The sequence below is a fragment of the Passer domesticus genome, chromosome Z, assembly GCF_036417665.1.
Source record: "Passer domesticus isolate bPasDom1 chromosome Z, bPasDom1.hap1, whole genome shotgun sequence".
Taxonomy (NCBI): Eukaryota; Metazoa; Chordata; class Aves; order Passeriformes; family Passeridae; genus Passer; species Passer domesticus.
Genome location: NC_087512.1, coordinates 36,282,111 through 36,300,046, shown reverse-complemented (window position 1 = coordinate 36,300,046; position 17,936 = coordinate 36,282,111). Strand labels below are relative to the sequence as shown.

General features: G+C 38.5%; 1 long non-coding RNA gene across 5 annotated transcripts in view; it reads right to left on the bottom strand.

Moving 5' to 3' along the window:
• The window catches only part of LOC135290697 (uncharacterized), a 49,489-nt gene that overhangs the window by 27,429 nt on the left and 4,124 nt on the right, over positions 1–17,936 (bottom strand). For all 5 annotated transcript variants that reach the window (XR_010353467.1, XR_010353468.1, XR_010353470.1 and 2 more), the window contains exons 2-3: positions 17,290–17,372; positions 8,159–8,286 (exon numbers count right to left, since the gene is read on the bottom strand). This is a non-coding gene — a long non-coding RNA (uncharacterized LOC135290697). The remainder of the gene's footprint in view (positions 1–8,158; positions 8,287–17,289; positions 17,373–17,936) is intronic.

Genomic DNA, 17,936 nt, shown 5'->3' with positions numbered 1-17,936 from the left:
AAGAAGAGAACAAAAGCTAAAGAGCAGCGGAGAGACCATATGAATCAAGAGATGCCTTTTCAAAACTCAGTCAGAGACGTAGCATGCATGCTAATGTTTTGTGCAACTCTGGACAGAAATGGAGGCTAGAACCAGCTCTAATGGCAAGGAGACCACTAGGTCTCTGTCTTTCAAAGTCTGTTGGCATGCAAGTACCAACTTTCTCTTTCATAGCTTGCTTACAATTTGTAGCATGTCTAAAATTGTTACAAAAACATGCTTTATTTAACTGAAACCTTGTAGTACTCCACCTGAAAGCAGCTGATCAATGTAACAGGAACCTTTCAAATATGCCAATGGGAATTAATTTCCCCAACAGTTCAGAATTTTTCCTCAGGAAATGTCTCCTTTCTATAGCAGCTGTAGTTTATATGTAGTTTGTTATCAGACTGTTCATACCAGTGACAGTACTGCCAAGCTTTTTGTTACTTCTGAGACAAAAGTGCCAGCCTCAGGTCATTAGCTTCTTAATGCAGATGATGTTTGAACATCCACTACAAGCTTCACCACAGCATGGAAGTCCTCCCTATAATCTCTCATGCTGGATTTCTATTCCCTCCCCTTATCCTCACCATTGTCCAAATTACCCCAAGGTGGTGTTCTCAATTTTTCTGGAGATTTAGCTGCCTGCTTTCAGTTTCCAGACCAGAGGGAGCTGAGCAATTCCCTTCAGGCAACTTATATGGTCTAGCAGTTCACTGTGTGCAATGCCTTATTGATTTCTGCCACAGCCTCCATAGCTGACTCAAGGATCAGAGGCTCTGGCAATGGCTAACAAGTTTAAACAATTAGTCCCATTTGTAACTACTTGGTGAAAGGCTTGTCAGTCTCAATGTACCTTGTACTGTAGCTTTTAGTGGATTTCTAGTCCCATTCATTTTGCCTCAATGACCTCAACCGTTAATGGGGGTTATTGGAAAATTATTTTTTTCCTTCAAAAGCTTTTCTTTCTCCTCCCTGCTTTTTGTTTTCAGAACATAAAAGCCATTTAGGTTATGATGTTAAAAAACAGCAGTGCAGGCAATAATCTGTTGCTCTCCAGTGAGAAAATATGTGTCCTTGTGTACTGTGTGTTATGTCTGATACCAAAAAACATCTTTGTCAATCAGGTGCCAGCAAAGTAATTCATTCTGAATAGAAAGGTTTGCTGAGAGCAGTATTATTCTTTTAAATGGTCATATTAAAAATTCTAACCCTCTTCAAGGTTGAGAACTTCCCATTAGTATAATTTCACCATATTAAAACCTTTCTTTCTTCTCTGTCTAACCTTCTCAGAGCAGTATTTTGCAGTTTTGTCACACACACAGTAAAATAACTTCCATTCCTAGAAGTAGATTTCTACTACTGAATGGGCCCAATTATGCCAATTTTCATAATAATTAGCACTATACAGTAGAAGCAGGTCCAAATAATTTTGACCATACTGTTCCCTTAGGTGGGTCTCAAAGGCCACTCCAAAAGTGGTCTGATGTTCACCATCCTTTTCTTTACTGCAGGCCTAAGAGACCTCAGTATTTCCCTGCTCTTCACTGCATGGAGCAGTCTTAGGTCAGAAATATATATAAAGTAATGTCTTAGTGAAAAGACACTGCTTACCACTGTTTTGTTCTCTGCCAACATTGCAAAGAGAAGGTGACTTAAAAGGTTCAAGGGAAGAACCAAGATGCTTCACAGGAAATTTACCAGGCTTAAGATACATCTGTATCTTGCTGCTAAGAACTCGCCACCTCATCTCAGGAATCACAGCTTACATTCTTTATTATAAAAAGAAACACCACAGCCACCCTCAGATTTGCTAAGAGGACATCCACATGGCTGAAGCCTGCCACAGCTGAGGATTGACTCATTGGTAGTGGTTGGTTTGGGCATGTACTGCAGGCATTTACTAGAGAACGATGCTGCTGTCCAGAGAGAATGCTGGAATGCTGACCAGCAGAAGATGCCTGAATTCTAAATGCAAAGCCTCCAGGTCCAGAGAGGCAGTATACCAGCTTCTAGATTCTGATTTCTGATTTTTCTGATTTTCCATTTTAATATATTTTATCTTTTTTTATATATCTGGTCTGTTTTTTTGTTGTTGTTTTTTTTTTGTTTGGTGTTTTTTTGTTGTTTTTTTTTTTTTTCTTGTTGGACCACTTATGCTAGTTCTCTATTCCACCCTTTCAGACTGAACAGAAATTTAGTTCCCTATACTGTCATTATCACAGAAGTCTGTGAGGCCATGTGCCATTCCGTTTATCATGTCCAGAGAACTTCTGTCCCTAAAAGCAATCAGGATGTTTTCTAATGTGTTCCGGAAGGGACACACACTTGCTGTGCTTATGTGTAGACACAAAAATCTCTCCTCTCTCAGAGGCCACCAGACGCCACCAACAGTAGTTCCTTTGGTGTCTGCAGGAAGTCCTTTTGGGTTTGCACTCTGATGTACATTCCCTAGAGCCATGGATCTTTGTACTTAGGTGTTGTCATTGTGCAAGCCACTGATAAATCAACAGAGATGTGCATTCTACTGCATATTCTACCTTCTCATCCTGTCAAATATTCATCAAGTGCCATTTTTAACAGCTCAGAACTATTCACAGTGTTTATCCTTGGCACCAGCATGAAAAGCAGCTTAAGCAATGCTTGAGCAAGCCTCACCAGCAGAGTAATGCACAGAGATCATCCCTTGCTGGTGTGTCTGAACCCCTACAGGGGTTCTAAAAGGGGTGCCTGACAGCAACCACAAATGAAGTATTAGCAGACTCCCAACCTCTCTTGTTTGAATTAAGGGTAAAATCCTTCTTTCCAATCTCATTACAACCTGCATAAAGATGAGAACTTACAGAGAAAGGGTACAAAGCTTCTTTCTCTTCTCACATGGAGAAAGCATTGTTCCCAGCACTCTGTTCTGGAAGCCCAAAAAGACAATCTCACTGTGTACTTGGTCTGTAGCTGTCCTCTGTGCCCTCACCACATTCAGGCACTGCCACAACTTCTCCTGATCTTTGTTCTTTCCTCTAATACCTGTTCTGCAGATGTAAGCTGCCTTTTCCAAAACCATGCATGTGTAGTGGGTCCAAATATAACATAAGTCCAAGGTCAGAGACTGACAGTATTCCCCAGTTTGCTTCTCCATCCCTGGTGTGCATTCTGTCCTGGCATTCTTCCTTGACTCCCTGCATTGAGGGAAAGGCCAGTTAGCCTTTCAATGTTACCTCCTCCAAGGACAGGGTAAGCAATGCTGTCAGGAGGGCGCTGCAAGGCAGTGGGGGAAATGGAATGCATAAAGTAGCATTAAAAACAGTATTGGCTTAAAAGTGATAAACAGCATTTAAAACACTACTGTTGATGCCACATGCTGAGGTAATTGACACGGCTGGGATAGTTAAATTGAGAGACTGAGTATTTCAATACCATCCTTTCAGCCAAAAATGTCAATTAAAAACAAGTTGATGCTGCCTTCATCCATTTGGGTATCTTCTTCCTTTTTCATGCCTAGTGACTAACATCCCACCAGCTCAAAATGTGACCGTACATACCACAGGCAGAATACATAATGGTCTTCTTCAAGAACTAAGGAGCATCTCAAACCCTGGGTGACAACTTCTCTCCAGCTAACACAGCTGGAGTAGCTGTGCCCATCCAGACTCCTTCGCTGCCTCTGCCTTGGCACAGCACTGTTCACCTGGCAGCTGCTTGCAGCCACAGCCATCACCCTCACCCAGTGAGGCACCTCTGAACGAGGCCATGGCCTGCCCAAGGATGTCCTCCCCTACACACACACCCTGTCTCTGGCACATGATGTGATTTTTGGGGTTGTGATGTACAGAGACAGAAGTTGGATTTGATGATCCTTGTGGGTCCTTTCCAGCTCAGGATATTCTATGATTCTGTACAGCAGCATGCCTGGGGAGTTGTACGTAGCTGACTGACTGACTGCTAGGCAGAACAGTCTGTGCCCCAGCTGCACCACAGAGCCATTTTGTCTCAACACATGGCATTTAGGAAAATCTGGACAGTGAAATAACGGTGCATTGAAATAGGCCATATTGTACAGCTATGATAGCAATGTGCAGTCAGGCCAGGAGCAAGAATGAATTAGACTAAAGGATAGAGAGAGTCTTTGCATGCCTGTCTGGGACACTGTGGCTATGGTGTCAGGACAGAGGCTCCATGGGCAACATTTCACCTCATGAAAGTCGAAAGAAAACAGTAAAAAAGCAGTAAAACAAATTAAGGTGTAACAGAGAGAAAGACTAGTCTGTCATGGTCCAAGCAAAACTTGGGCGTATATGTAGTATTACAGAATTAAAAGGAAGCAGCTGAGCTTTATATCTTCCCTGATCTGATCAGGAAGACCTCAGTGCCAATCGCTGTGCTGTCTTTGCTGTAGAGATACTGCTGGTGTATAGCATCAGAGAAAGGGCCTATCATAGAATTTTCCATTAGATATTTGAATTAAGCAAAAGACATGTATAACTGAATAGAGCAGTCCTTGCTCTCAGGGTCCTTGCTCTCTTATCTTTAGCTTGTAAATAAATACTTTTGGGTGGCTTAAATTTTCATGCTGTGCACCTTAGTCAGCCTCAGGTCAGAAGAAACATGTTTTAAATGCAGAGTCACTTAAAACATATTTTAGATGTGACTTTCTCATTCCGCCACCAAGGTGAGGTAAGATGAAGTGTTCATTTGCACAAGGTTTTCCCAGAGAATATTTTCTGGCTGTGGTGTTGGCCTTATCTTGAAGTTACAGCACTTTACTTACTTAGGCAGAAGCCATAAAGAGGCATATGTGTAGACAGCACGTCCTTATCTAATCTCCCAGAAAAAAAAAAAAAAAAAAAAAAAGTTAAAAAACCCAGACCAAATATGACAGAAGTGTAAAAGATCACAGTCCTACCAAGAAATACATCAAAGAAAGAAAGACTTAAACACATATTTTTCTGCTAAAACAGGAATACAGAAAATGAGATCTCCACTGTCAGTGATTTTCTTTTCAACTGATTCTTTCTGGGGCTGGCATCTATAGGATGCCATATTATGACTGCTTAATTGTAGCGTGGAGTACAGGAAATTGCTGCTGTTTTTTAGAACTGGTGCAATTCTTTGACAGCTTAATACTCTTACAAGCTTTACTTCCACCTAGATGGATGTGTATGTGTAATAGCAGGAGACAAAGCCACACTGCCTGGTGGAGACATGAGCAGGGAGAGTGAACAGCAGAATAACACCCTTAAAAATGGCACTTAAGAACAATTGCCATAAACATGCTCCAGTATTTCTTATGGATCATCAGCAGTTTCACAAGGGCTGCAGGCTGGATTTTTACACTGTCTTTTAAATGAAGGAGATTGTTCTCAAAATTCTGGCAGTCCTATATCCTTTACTTTATTTAAGACGCATGATGAGTATTCAATACAGGCTATCCTACAAGATTTATTTTCTTCCTGAGAACACAGAAAAAGAAATAAACCTGTTTTCTGAGTTTAGCTTTAAAAATCTTTTAGAAATTTTTAAAAGGCAGAAATCATCCTGGATTACATAGTGACATCTTGTGGTGGAAGGAGAGCACAGCTGAGTGGGAGTTCAGAATCGTGATTATTATCAGCATAGCTTGAAAATGCATAATGTCTGGCTTTTGATTTTCTTAGCAGAGGACTGTTGCTGGATTATCATCACACCCTGTTCATTATGCCACCTAAAATGCTTTTTCTGAACAGGGTATTAACTCATAATTAATCATCTCTCATTAATGTAAATTTATCCACGCAGGCATATTTAATCAGAGTTCTTTCATTTTTCATAATATTTTAATAACAGAGCACCAAAAGAGACTTTCAAGATATAAAGTTATATGAATAGTGTTTATAATCTTACTCGATTCAAGCAGTTGCATTCTTGACTTTCAAGGAAGTTGAAAAATTACATGATTTGAACCTATGCAATCTCATTATGATTAACCTGAAAACTAGATATATTTGTGGAATTTTACACTCTGCAGAAGTCATTCATAAAAATGATGTGTTTTCCAATAAGAGTAGTTACAAACGTAGCACTTAATTTATTTTAGAAACCTCAGCACAACAGTATATAATCAGAAAAATCAGAAGCGGAAGGCTTTGAGTGCATGTTCAGAGTGTTTATGCAAGAAGATGCATTTAAGTATGTGGCAGGTTTGGAGATAATTAAATTTATCTCACTTAATTTTTCTAATCCTTGCTCTAGAAGCAGTATAAAGGTCTGATGTTTTTAACAAATATTGATGGCAGCTGTCTCTAAAAAGACTGACTTGTTGTGAATAATAAGCCTGAACTCATTGTAGGCAATTACTACTACCACATTTCTGACAACATAATTTACACATTATCTTCTAACCAAAATGCCAAAAAACAGCAATATGGTCTATCATTCTGTGACAAATTTCCTATTCAAAGGTAAGTCAGGCATGTTACGCGCAACAGAAACACTTCAGAATCTTCATGAATTTGGAGCTCTGTGAATAGGGCTCAAACGTGTTCTGCAGAAACCCCAGGTAAGTTTGGGGTAAAGCTGTCTCTTTTACTTGATCGGGACCATCCTGAAGTCTGTTACCCCTGCTCAGATTCAACATGCATTCAGTTAGCTTTCAAGAGTTCTCCTTTGCTCTCATCCAATGTTTTTCCCACTGTGATGTTAGAGAAATTAACAAACAGACTGCAAGCAGACAACATCTATAAACTATGAATGCTAACAATATCACCACTTGATGTAGACCACTAGGTGTTTTGTGCTATATATAGATTGTGATCAGTTTCTACACTCTCATTAGAAATATTCATTACTAAAGCAACCAATTGTTGAAAAAATTGAATGTTTCTCCAGGATTAGTGGCCACCTGGGAGCAGATTAAAGCATGCTATAAATCCAAGGCCATTAAGACCATTTTGCCCAGTACAAAATTACTTATTCAAGATGTTTGATTTTTCCAATTGAGGAAATGTTTGATCCTTCCAATTAAGGATCTCCCCATGTTTTACAAACAGCAGTGATTTCATAACGCAGCGTCCACAGTGGGTAGAGAAGAATGGTTATCCCACTTCCTGATATAAGGTAACAGATACACAGAAAAATTAAACAAACTATCAAAAATTCCAGAGGACATCCGCCAAAACCTTTTCTTCCTCATGTATGGGTTTGTATCAGGGCAAACAGGGACCATTTTTCTTCCAAGCAAGAGCTTCAGCAGTTACAGAGGACACACACTCTGAGCCATTTGTACCACTTTGATCCTCCTTCAGTCTCACATTTGGCTTATTCTTGTTTCTGGCTGCTTCCCACACACCACTTTCTCTGTCTGAGTAAAACAAACACCACAGCCATCACTGAAAGAGATAGCTAGCTGATGATAGCTAGCTGATTACCCACTAACAAATATGAATTTTAACAGATTTTAATTTTGGTAGATGATTGGTTGAAAATACCTCATTTTCACCTCCAACCACTTTTATATTATTTTCCTCCACATAAACAAGAGGTGAGAGAGGATGAAACTTCAGTTATGTAAGTCAAACACATACCCAAAATGAAGAACATTCAGTAATTAATGAACAGCTGAGCCCCCTCAGTGGAAAACAGATTTCAGAAGAAGAGAGTCAGAACTTGTTTATTACAGCCATACTTTCTCCTTTTCAGGAAAGGGAGAGAGGAGATGGGGGAACAAACAGCAATGCTTTCTGTAAACAACATTTAAAGGAATGGGAGATAAAATGCATATATACATAAGGCAGTTGCAAAACTTGACTCTTTTGACACTACTGTAGCTAGATGAGGGTGACTGTAACAGTGGAGTTTATCAATACTTTTGACACCATCCATGTCCTATGGGGCAGAGAAGTGATGAGGAACAAAGTGAAGGTTATTCCTTCAAATAAGAGGTAGTAAAGTGAAGTGGAATGAAACAAGTATTTGCTGTAAACTCAGGGGATTAAAGGTGTTTGAACTATCAAGGACTGGGTCTATGCCCTTTCATTGGCTGGCCTGAAGAAATTCACAGGTGCAGCTACAAGTAATTGGGCGTGTGAGGAAGAGTATTCCCTGGCAACATTTTTCACAGTCCTCTATCAGCCCAGAAATGGAGAGGTATAAGAGCAATACTTACATCTCACTGACATGGCTTCCTCTCATCTCTCCTATGCATTAAGTGCAGTACAAAAAGCTTCAGTGGCCTGAGGCACACTTTCTCAAGGCTCGTCTACATTTATAACATGAGCAGTAGCCTCTCCTGACCTGCAAAGGTGGATTATAACACTTTAGACAAGGATCTTCCTCAACCAGGAGAAATGCAGGAAGTATAGACCTCCACAGAGGGATCAAGGGAAGGTGGGTAGACAGGCTCAGAGAACTTCTGAACTTCTAACACAACCCAAACATGGCTCAGGTAATTAAATACTAACTCCAATCCAAATTCCTGAATCTATTTTTTGCTCCCTGTCCCAGTCGCCACCCCAGGAAAAAAAAAACAAAACAAAACAAAAACAAAAACAAACAAACAAACAAAAAAACAAACAAACAAAAAAAAAAAAAAAAAAGCTGATTCTGCAATCAGCTCCAAGTCTGGTAGATCATCAGAATTTGTTTAGGCACAGATGAATGACTCAGACAATGCTCACATTAAATTTGCCCTTTGCCACAGGCTGTCTATAGAGTGGTAAGTTATTTTTACTCTGCTACTATTCTATATTGCCAACACAACTGTTCAAAATCAAGTGTTCTAAAAACAGAAAGATGTATATAAAATAATTATTTCTCTGTGAATAACAACCGTGAGATGTATTTTCTTTCTTGGCTCCCAGCTCCTCAGCAGGACCTTCATTTATTTCATATCTTAAAGCCTTTTTATTCACTTGTGGTACACATCTGTGAAGTAACAACTCCAATGCTTTTTAATAGATTTTTAATCTACTATAAATTCTTACAAACATTGTATTCAGAATCTACCCCCTGAAGTTGCTCCTACTAGCACCTATAACCTTACACTTGGTAATGTTTTAAGTTTTTTTATCTTAAATTCTTAAATTAATTCCATGCTACACTACTTTCACAATGTCATTTCGGAGTCTTGTTAGGACTGTCGAGGGAAGAAAGACCAAGACTGAAAACCAGTGCAGAATATAAGTGGTTAAGTCATTAAGATACTAACTCAAAAGGGCAAACAGTGCCAGCTGTTTAAAGACAATCTCCACAGCAGAGAAATAGTTGTCAGAAATTAGGGATCTGACCTGATCACTTTCCTAAAGCCTTTCAAGAATGACTGCCAAAAAACAGAAGAAAATAAACAGTCCTAAAAGGTTACAATTTTTTCTGTTCTTGTATTCACTTTCATTTTCTGTATTCCTCATTATATCGCTTCTACTAATCACCATAATTTTTGCTTCACAACTGTCTAGGATTCTTTTCGCTTTTCTGTTCATTACTCTTTCTTTTACCTGCCCTTTTCTTTCTTAAAAAAATTCCTCTCACATATCCCTTATCACATTCATGGCAATATTCTCTCTCCTAGGACCTGCTTTGCTTTTCAGCCCCATTTCATTCCTCCCCAATGACCCTGCCTTTTCTTCCCTTGCCTCAGGTTATTGACAAGGGCATCACCAGGCTTGCCTGCAGGGGAAAGAAATGGGGTGAAGGAAGTGAAGTGACCACCAGATGAATGCATCTAAGCCATTCTGGCTGCTCGTTCCTCACGCAGGCCAGCTGCCTTGTCACTTTCCTATGCAACTGGTTTGCCTTTTTCATGCTTCTCTCTCACGTAACTACTATGTTTCCAGATGGAATTTCATCCTTAAACACTCTTACAGGGAAGGTACCAGCCACCTTTGATGTTGCAGGTGTAGCAGAAGCCTGTAAAAGTAGGCTTTTGCTAAGACACAAGAAGTCTCTCCTGCAGAAGTTGTGCTCAGTCCCATGAAGGTGACAGATGTCAGATGTTTATTAAGGATTTCCCTCCCTTACTGCATATAGCCAGGCTTCCCTGGATAGAAATTGCCCAGTGCTATGAGAAGGGGGAGAATGGATAAAATATCTGGGAAGAGAAAAAAAAAAAAGGGGGGGGGGGGCAGAAGGAAAAAAAAAAGAATTTAAAATATAAACCATTAAACATGAAATAGAAATTGGAAAGAACTGAGTCCATTTGAAATGGACTTGAAATTTTCTTAGGAGAAAGAGTATCAAGAAGAGCCTGCCACTGCTACACTGCCTTTTTCCTTTTAGTACAGGTGATGGCTATTATGCAAAAGAAGTGGCACTCGCGTGGTTATTTTGGAAATGGAGCAAGAACAGAGAAAGACAGTCTTCCTAAATGGAGACAATGTCATCATGGAAAAATGACTACACAAGAACATATCCTCATTCTAAATATTTGCAACTCTGGGAAAATTTCACAGAGTATACAAAATCAACATTGTTAAGACATTCAATAGCTCTGCCTTCCTTCTTATTGCACTGAGATCAAAAGGCAGACTCCGTTAGTCATTGGAGACAGAATTTCTCATACCTTTCTACTTAGTTAATTAACCAGAGTGCACTGAATTCATTTTCACTGTGATCTTAATTTGAAAATATGCCAATGCTCTGCTTTAGTGAGTATTTCCTCATTTTACAAATCTCATTCAGCACACAGGGACAATTCTCATTTCCACTGAAGTTAACCTCACATTAATCTTTATCTGGATTCAGAACCGAACTCCTGCTTAACTAAGAGAGGAAAGATTTTTTAAACAAACTCCTAGGGTCATACTTGGGGTGGGCAGAACACCTCTGAACAGTTTTTCTTTAGGAACAAGTTGTAATTAGCCTTGGCCTAATAACAATGAAAGAAGAAAAAATGCAGCAGCTCTTCCTTGTATCCCAGTACATCTGAGGACACCTTTGTTGGTGCTAATTCAGCTGCATATGGTTATGGCAAAGTTTGCAATAGGGAATCTAGTTTGCCCCCTTTCCTGAGTAGACCTCTAAGCCACAGTCTAGCAATATCTACCAGGAACACTAGAAACTCCAGGGGCTCCTCCTGCCAAGGTTTGCAGCTGAGATGATATTTACAGAATATTTTTTGTACCAGCATAGGTCCACTAGCTAAAACACTGATGTGCACAGATTCAGGCTGACTGAGGAAAAGTGGAGCCTCTAAGCAACTTTACTTGCTACTTAAACCAAATAAAATTATGGCACAGGACATATCAGAGGTCAATCACTGTTTGAGATACCTGGACCCCAACAGACACAGCAGGATCTCACTCTTTAACTGGCTTATAAATGTGTCCTTGAAACCTCAGCAAAGTAAGAACAGATGCGTACAGCAGTTGTTGCACAGAAAAGACTGTGGTAAAAAAAAATGGGGGGGAAAGACAGAATAATAGAAATGATTGTGCTTCAGCATGACACTTTATGAGTTCTGGGTCCACTTTCCAAAACAAGATATTAGAAGCTGGTGCAACATGTACAGGTCTGAGCTACTGACAATGAGAGAAATCCTTCCTCCACCCATTGGCTCCTGGCCCATCCTGACAAAAAAATTCAGAACTGGGAAGAAACATACGGTCAGAAAACTGGCAAAGGAATACTCTTTATTTCAACTGATGAGCCGTAGGCATGAAAGTCTTCGTATCATTCATTTATAAGCCAGTAGCTAAGAGAGACATCACATTTGTAATTTAGATGTTAAAAGTGTATGGGTGTTTTTCACCCTTCTAAGTGGTTTTTTGAATGCCTTAAATATTTCAAGTTGTCTCTTCAAAATTGCATCAGACATCTGGGATAGCTGACTGTTCTTGCTAATTAATTCTTATGTTTAGTGCTTTGCTGTTGTCACCATTTGTTCATGGACTTTTCATTATCATAATATTTGTTTATCTGACTAAAAGCAAACAATAACATTTTGAAGTACAGTACACTAAATGCAGCTTCCAGTGCAGGCAGAAAAGCATACATGAAAGTCTCTTCAGGAAAACCTGTGCCTGCCAAACCACATGTGACGTTGCCTCTAAATGAGTAAATTTAGGTAATTAACACAAAACTAAGCCAAAGAAATACAACAGGAATGAGCTGCCAGACACCAATTACCCGCACAGCTAAAAAAAGGGGACTAGAATTCACAAAGGATTCTATATTGAAGTCACAGGATATGTTCAGCAGTTTCTTTTTTTTACAATAAAAAGCCCCTCAGCTCTCTCTTACGGCCAGTTTTTCCTTCTGATAAAGCAAGACTGGTGACAAATGCAGAAACAGATAAAGTGGTTTCAGTGGAGCTAAACACCTGCAAACTCACAAACCATACTTTGAAGCCAAAAGTGACTCTTGCTGTAGGGCTTAATAGTTAGAAAGTATAGTGCATCCTTAAGGATTATAGCAAAATGGAAGTTTAAAGAACATTCCTCACCATTCATGGAAATCTGAGACCCAGGAGAGCCTTCCTGCAATGCACAGATATGAAATCTATCAGTAGGGTAGTAAAAAACATAGTCTTTGTGGTATCTGCCGTGGGGGCACATGCTGCAGTCCATTCCTGCAGTGCTGCATGGGAAGGACTGCAGATATCTCCTCTGATACATGGTAGCCCACACTCAGCCATCACAGGCCAGGCTCATCAGGTATCATCAAGAAAAAATAATAAAATATTCCCAGTTTGTTTTATACTGCATGCTGGACTAAATTCAGGAATTGCCCTACCCACCTTTCATTAAAGTGATTTCACCCAAGCACTGATATCCTGATCCTTCTAAGAAAGCCTGCTTCTGAAATGGTATCTTATTGGAGAGACTGAAAAACCAAGTTCCCTTGATGTTTCCCATGACATTCACAGACAAATCTCAAAATTTCTTTCTAAAACCAGCAACGTCCTCAAACACTAAGAAAAACGAATAAAACTTCTGGCCAGCTTCTCCACTAGGTTTAAATACCCATCCTTAGGAAGCTAAAGTTTAAATAATCCTGTTACCTTTAATAAGGGCTTTTCAAGTAACCATAGGTCAAAGTCCTCTCCTTGCTTTATCAAATAAGGATTCTCCATTAGACTCCAAAATCCTTCATCTCTATTCCTCCTTCAAATTTACAAATATGAATTGTATAATCACATAAGCAGAGGAATGCTCCTTATCTGATTAATTCATATTAGATTGGAGGAAATATGACTGGAAAAGTCAAAACAAATTTAGCTTTTTTTTTAATTGCATTTATAAAATAAGGAAATTCCTCAGCTTGCTGACTTGACTGTCAAATCCTAAGAGCTCTTCTAGGAGAAATACACATGAAAACCTGGTTCTTCTCTTATTTACCCTAATTCTATATTGATGTAATCCCACTGACCTTGAACAAGTTACTTTAGGCTTATGTCAGCAAAAATGAGTGGAGATATGAAAAAAGACTGTTGGTCTAAAACCATTATTCACATACTCAAATACAACCACGGGCAAGTTTTACAGTCTCTTTCTCCTCTGTAAAACTCAGCAAAATCACTGATAGTCAATCAGTCCCCTAAGATTTATGAGGACATCTCTGATACCATATTAGAAGTCTTGAGATATGCACAGACAGGTAAGAATGAGCAATACCCCCTGGGAATTACAATACACCTTACATGTGAACCACCAGAATTACTACGTAAGCAATGAGATAAGGAGGAGTAAGCAGAAAGACCTTATTGCAAGAGAGAACAAATAGGATCTTGGCAATGAAGAATTAAATGTAAAAATGAAATTGCTAACACTTTTATTTCCCTGTAATTATATTCATTTATTTGTAATTATTCACTGCAATAACATTGATCTCAAGTAATTCATTTGGTATTAATGCTGCTATGAGAAACACTTCCAAAAGAGTTCCCCTCTAATTCAGAATTAGTTAAATGTACCAACAAACCAAAATGTTATCAGTTCATTTCTATTGTTATTTGCAAGATCTATTGAAAAAATATTTCCTTGCATTCAGCTTTCTGAGACACTCATCAACCCTGTAGTTTCTATGTCAGAACACACCTCTCATTTAACCTTATTCCTCGTTCAATTTTCATTCTGATGCATTAGTATTAAACCATAAATAAATGGTGAATGAACATTGCTTTGGCTACACAAAAGAACAAGCATTAAAGAAACCTCTCATAAGGTATGAATCAGAGACAAGAAGCCTTTACTATTTTTTCACTCAAACTTCCCTGGCTGAAGAACTGCCTGCAGGAGCATGCTCCACTTGTATTTATGTCTGGCCTTATTTTTTTCACTCTCAAACCATTTTTGCCTATTTCTCAGTAAAATATACCCAGGTGTACCCAGGCAATAGACAATCTTTTTACTGACTGTTACAGTAAGATTTTATATAAGTCTCTTCTCAGTCTATAATGTAATCCAGCATGAGGAAGCATGAAAAGAAAGAAATTAAGGAAAAGGAACAGGCACCCTGACGTGAAAAACATGTCTAATTAATAAAGTGAGGTATGCAGAGAATTTAAACCATTTATCCTAGTGACCTCTGCAGAAAATAGAGCAACAAGACTGGCAAGTTTATGTTTAGCATGCAGAGATGCACATTAATTTCAGCTGCTTCTTTTGAACAGCTCAAAGCAATTTTCCATAACCTACATCCCTGCATAACCATTTAATGCTTCTGAAAATCAGTGAAAAGGTGTAAACCATAAAAGGATCTGTTCTTTGTTCTTAATATTCCATACACATCTTCTGTTTCCTCTTATCTTTTTACTTTATTTCATTTGCTTCATTGTGTGTTCTGTTTCTTGAAGAACTCAGAGAAGTTCATGTGTCCTTAAACTGAGAATAATAACCTTTGAACTAACAGAAGTTGCTGCCCTCAGCACTGTGGTAACCTGGTTAAATACAGGCTACATTACACAGTTAAGATTAGATGTTGTGTGCATTCCAAATCTCTGCAACACAGAACTTTTATGTCTTATCCTCAGGTCTGGAGTACGTTTAAGACTGTTGTAAATCAGGATTTGTTCACTGATTCCACTTCATTTGCACAGGTCTGTGCAACCAGACAGATGCAATGTTTGCTTGCTGAAAAAGGAGGGAGAGAGGGAGGCAGGCAGGAAGAGAGGAAGGAAGGAAGGAAGGGAAGAAGGGAAGAAGGAAAAAAGACACTTGCATGTCCTGTTTCACTAGTCAAGATATTAATGCCGCTGCTGAAGTCACTAGAGCTCTGTTGTGAAACTCAAATACAGAGAGAACTGAACAGGGCTCGTATCAGAATTAAACCTTGATCAAATGCAAGAGTCTCACATTTCTAAGGAAAGCCATCACATGGCAGAGCATAACCACATGTTCAAAACCCAAGGGACACATTTTTCAGAAGCCAATATCCAAAGAGATCACCATGTGCAAATTTCTGCCATCTCAAATCTGAGTCCAAAGAAAATAGCAAACAGCAGATGTTGCTACTGGCACAAGTACATCACAGGCTATGGCTTGTCCTCCAGATTCAGGGTGTTTATGATGTCCTTGAAGACTGCTCTAGAAAAGGAGTACAAAAGAGAAGAGGGACCCAAACAGCAGTATAACTCTAAAAATCGATAGCACATAAAATAATTTTTGCAGAAAAAATAACATATTTTAAATCACATAATACCTTGGGCGCAGTCCATGGTGATCTAGGCAACTATTGATTTCTGCACAGTTTATGCTGACATATCATTAGCTAAAAGCCTGGTCAAGAATTCAGAAAGAATGCTAAAAGTGTTAAAATTTATCCTGACTGTGGCATTATTAACACCAGCACCTTGTGATTTATACTCATGTGAGAGGGAAAAACCTGTAATACAAGCACAGAACAACTGAGCCACTAAAGATCATGAGAACAGTAGGCTCTCTTTACTATAAAGGTAACACTCAGAAAAACAAAAACACATGTTACTTTATATGAATTTTCATCATTTTCATTTGAACAAGGGCATGAATAAATGAGAGAAAATAACAGCTTAAGGTGGCAAATGAAAAAAGAGCACTGACTCAAGAAAAAACAAAATTAATGCCAGGAAAATTTTCCTGTATCTGAGATCTGGTTAGTCTTGGCCTAGCACTCAAAAAAAAAGATACATAATTTTCGTGCATGTGATGTTGAGAACAATCTTGAATCATCAGAAAAGTTATATCTGCATTATATACTTCTAGGATTAGAAAAATAAAGCAATGTTGAGCAAAAAAATAAAGCAATGTTGAGCAAAAAAATATTGGCACAGCATGCTTCTTGTTAAACCCAAATTAGTAAGATGCCTTCAAAGAAATAAGCTCAGAAAATAAGAGAGAATTGTGCATAGTCTTAATCAAAAGCCTCTATAGTACCAAAATAAACACAAACTGACTCCCAAGGCAGTCCTGTTCCACCTAATCTCTACTGCATCCACAAAACACAGAATAGCCCCAAAACATATACCCATGCAAAGCCTCAAGAATGATGGACTGAGTTCACATCTTTTATGTGTTCCTATTCCCTCCCAGACTGCAAAATTAAGCACACAGTTATCAATTAGTATAATCAATAAAGGAAAAAGAGAGAAAACAAAAATAGCAGGTCACCTGTAAAACGAAAGAAAACATTATGTTTGATGTACTAATATTTCATCTTTGACAGGCAGTACAAATAAACAATGCAGCTAAAAAGTAAAAAGTAGCAAAAGCAAACACTTTTGCTTTTCTAGTATTCCTTCAAAAGAGGAAAGAAGGTTTGTAAATTAAGATAGAACAAAAAAAGTGTTCTACAAACACAGAGGTATGTTGGGTAAATTAATCAATGTAGCTATTTCTTTAAAAGGTCTTTCTTTGAGATGCTTAAATCAAAATTCAAACAAGCCATCTTGTCCCTTGAAGTTTATTGCAGCAGTTTATCAGCAAGGAGGAAGAAAAATGTGGAAGAAGAAAGGAATATTTAGAGCAAAAGACCGGCACTCTCAATCAATAAATATTTTATTTGTAAGTATAGACGAATGCGTAGTCCTGCTTCAGTTCGGAAATCTAATTTCAGTTTTGAAACAGGATGTGAAATCTTTTCTTAAAACTTGATACTACTTTCTGCTGAAGGTGGTGCCAGTATATTTGCTTAAAAAACCTGTATGAACTTCATTTCTACCAAGTACACAGTGTTGTCTAGGTGTATGTCAAGCATTTTGGCATTGCCATCTCTCTTAATAGAAATTTGCAGGTATTCCAAGCAATGCAGTCAACAGAAGCCCTCTTTAACGATATCGATGTTGCAAAACAAATAGCAGCCCAAAAGATCAAAATCACACTCTACCTTTCTGGTAAGAACCTCTGAAAAGGTGGATTCTCCAAGCTATCCCTCTTCTGCACACCAAGCCAACAGTGACAGTGGAGTTCCTACAAACAACAGTAAACAACATTCATTACCTTTTTGGAGTTTAAATAAGTTGAAAATTAAGATTAGGATAAATGTAATATTTGGATTATAAATTTTTAGTTGAAGTGTCCCTAAAACAAACACTGATTTTTCCAGCCTTACAATTAAAAAATTATTATTATTAGTCACACAAATATGGTTACTGGAAACAATAAGGGAAAAGATACAAAATAAATAGCTTTAAGACATGCTAAGCAAGTATTTTCACTGTGGTATTGTTGTTGTTTCATATGTACACCTGATAAATGTTTAAACCGAAAAGATAATAGTAATTGTCATAGCTAAGGGTCAAGATCCATTTTTATGCAAAAATTCAGGAAATAAGGTTGAATTTTGGATCTGGGAGAGATTTCTAGGAAGGCAAACTGTAAGTGTCTGTACAAAATTTCCCTCATTTTTTGCCTGCCAATCATCATGGAAAGGACAGAAATCGGGACCAGCAGGGAAAAATAAAAATCCTGTTCTGGAATCCAGGTCCGACTGGTCCACCAAGCCAAGCCAAATACATCCACAGGTGTGTTTGC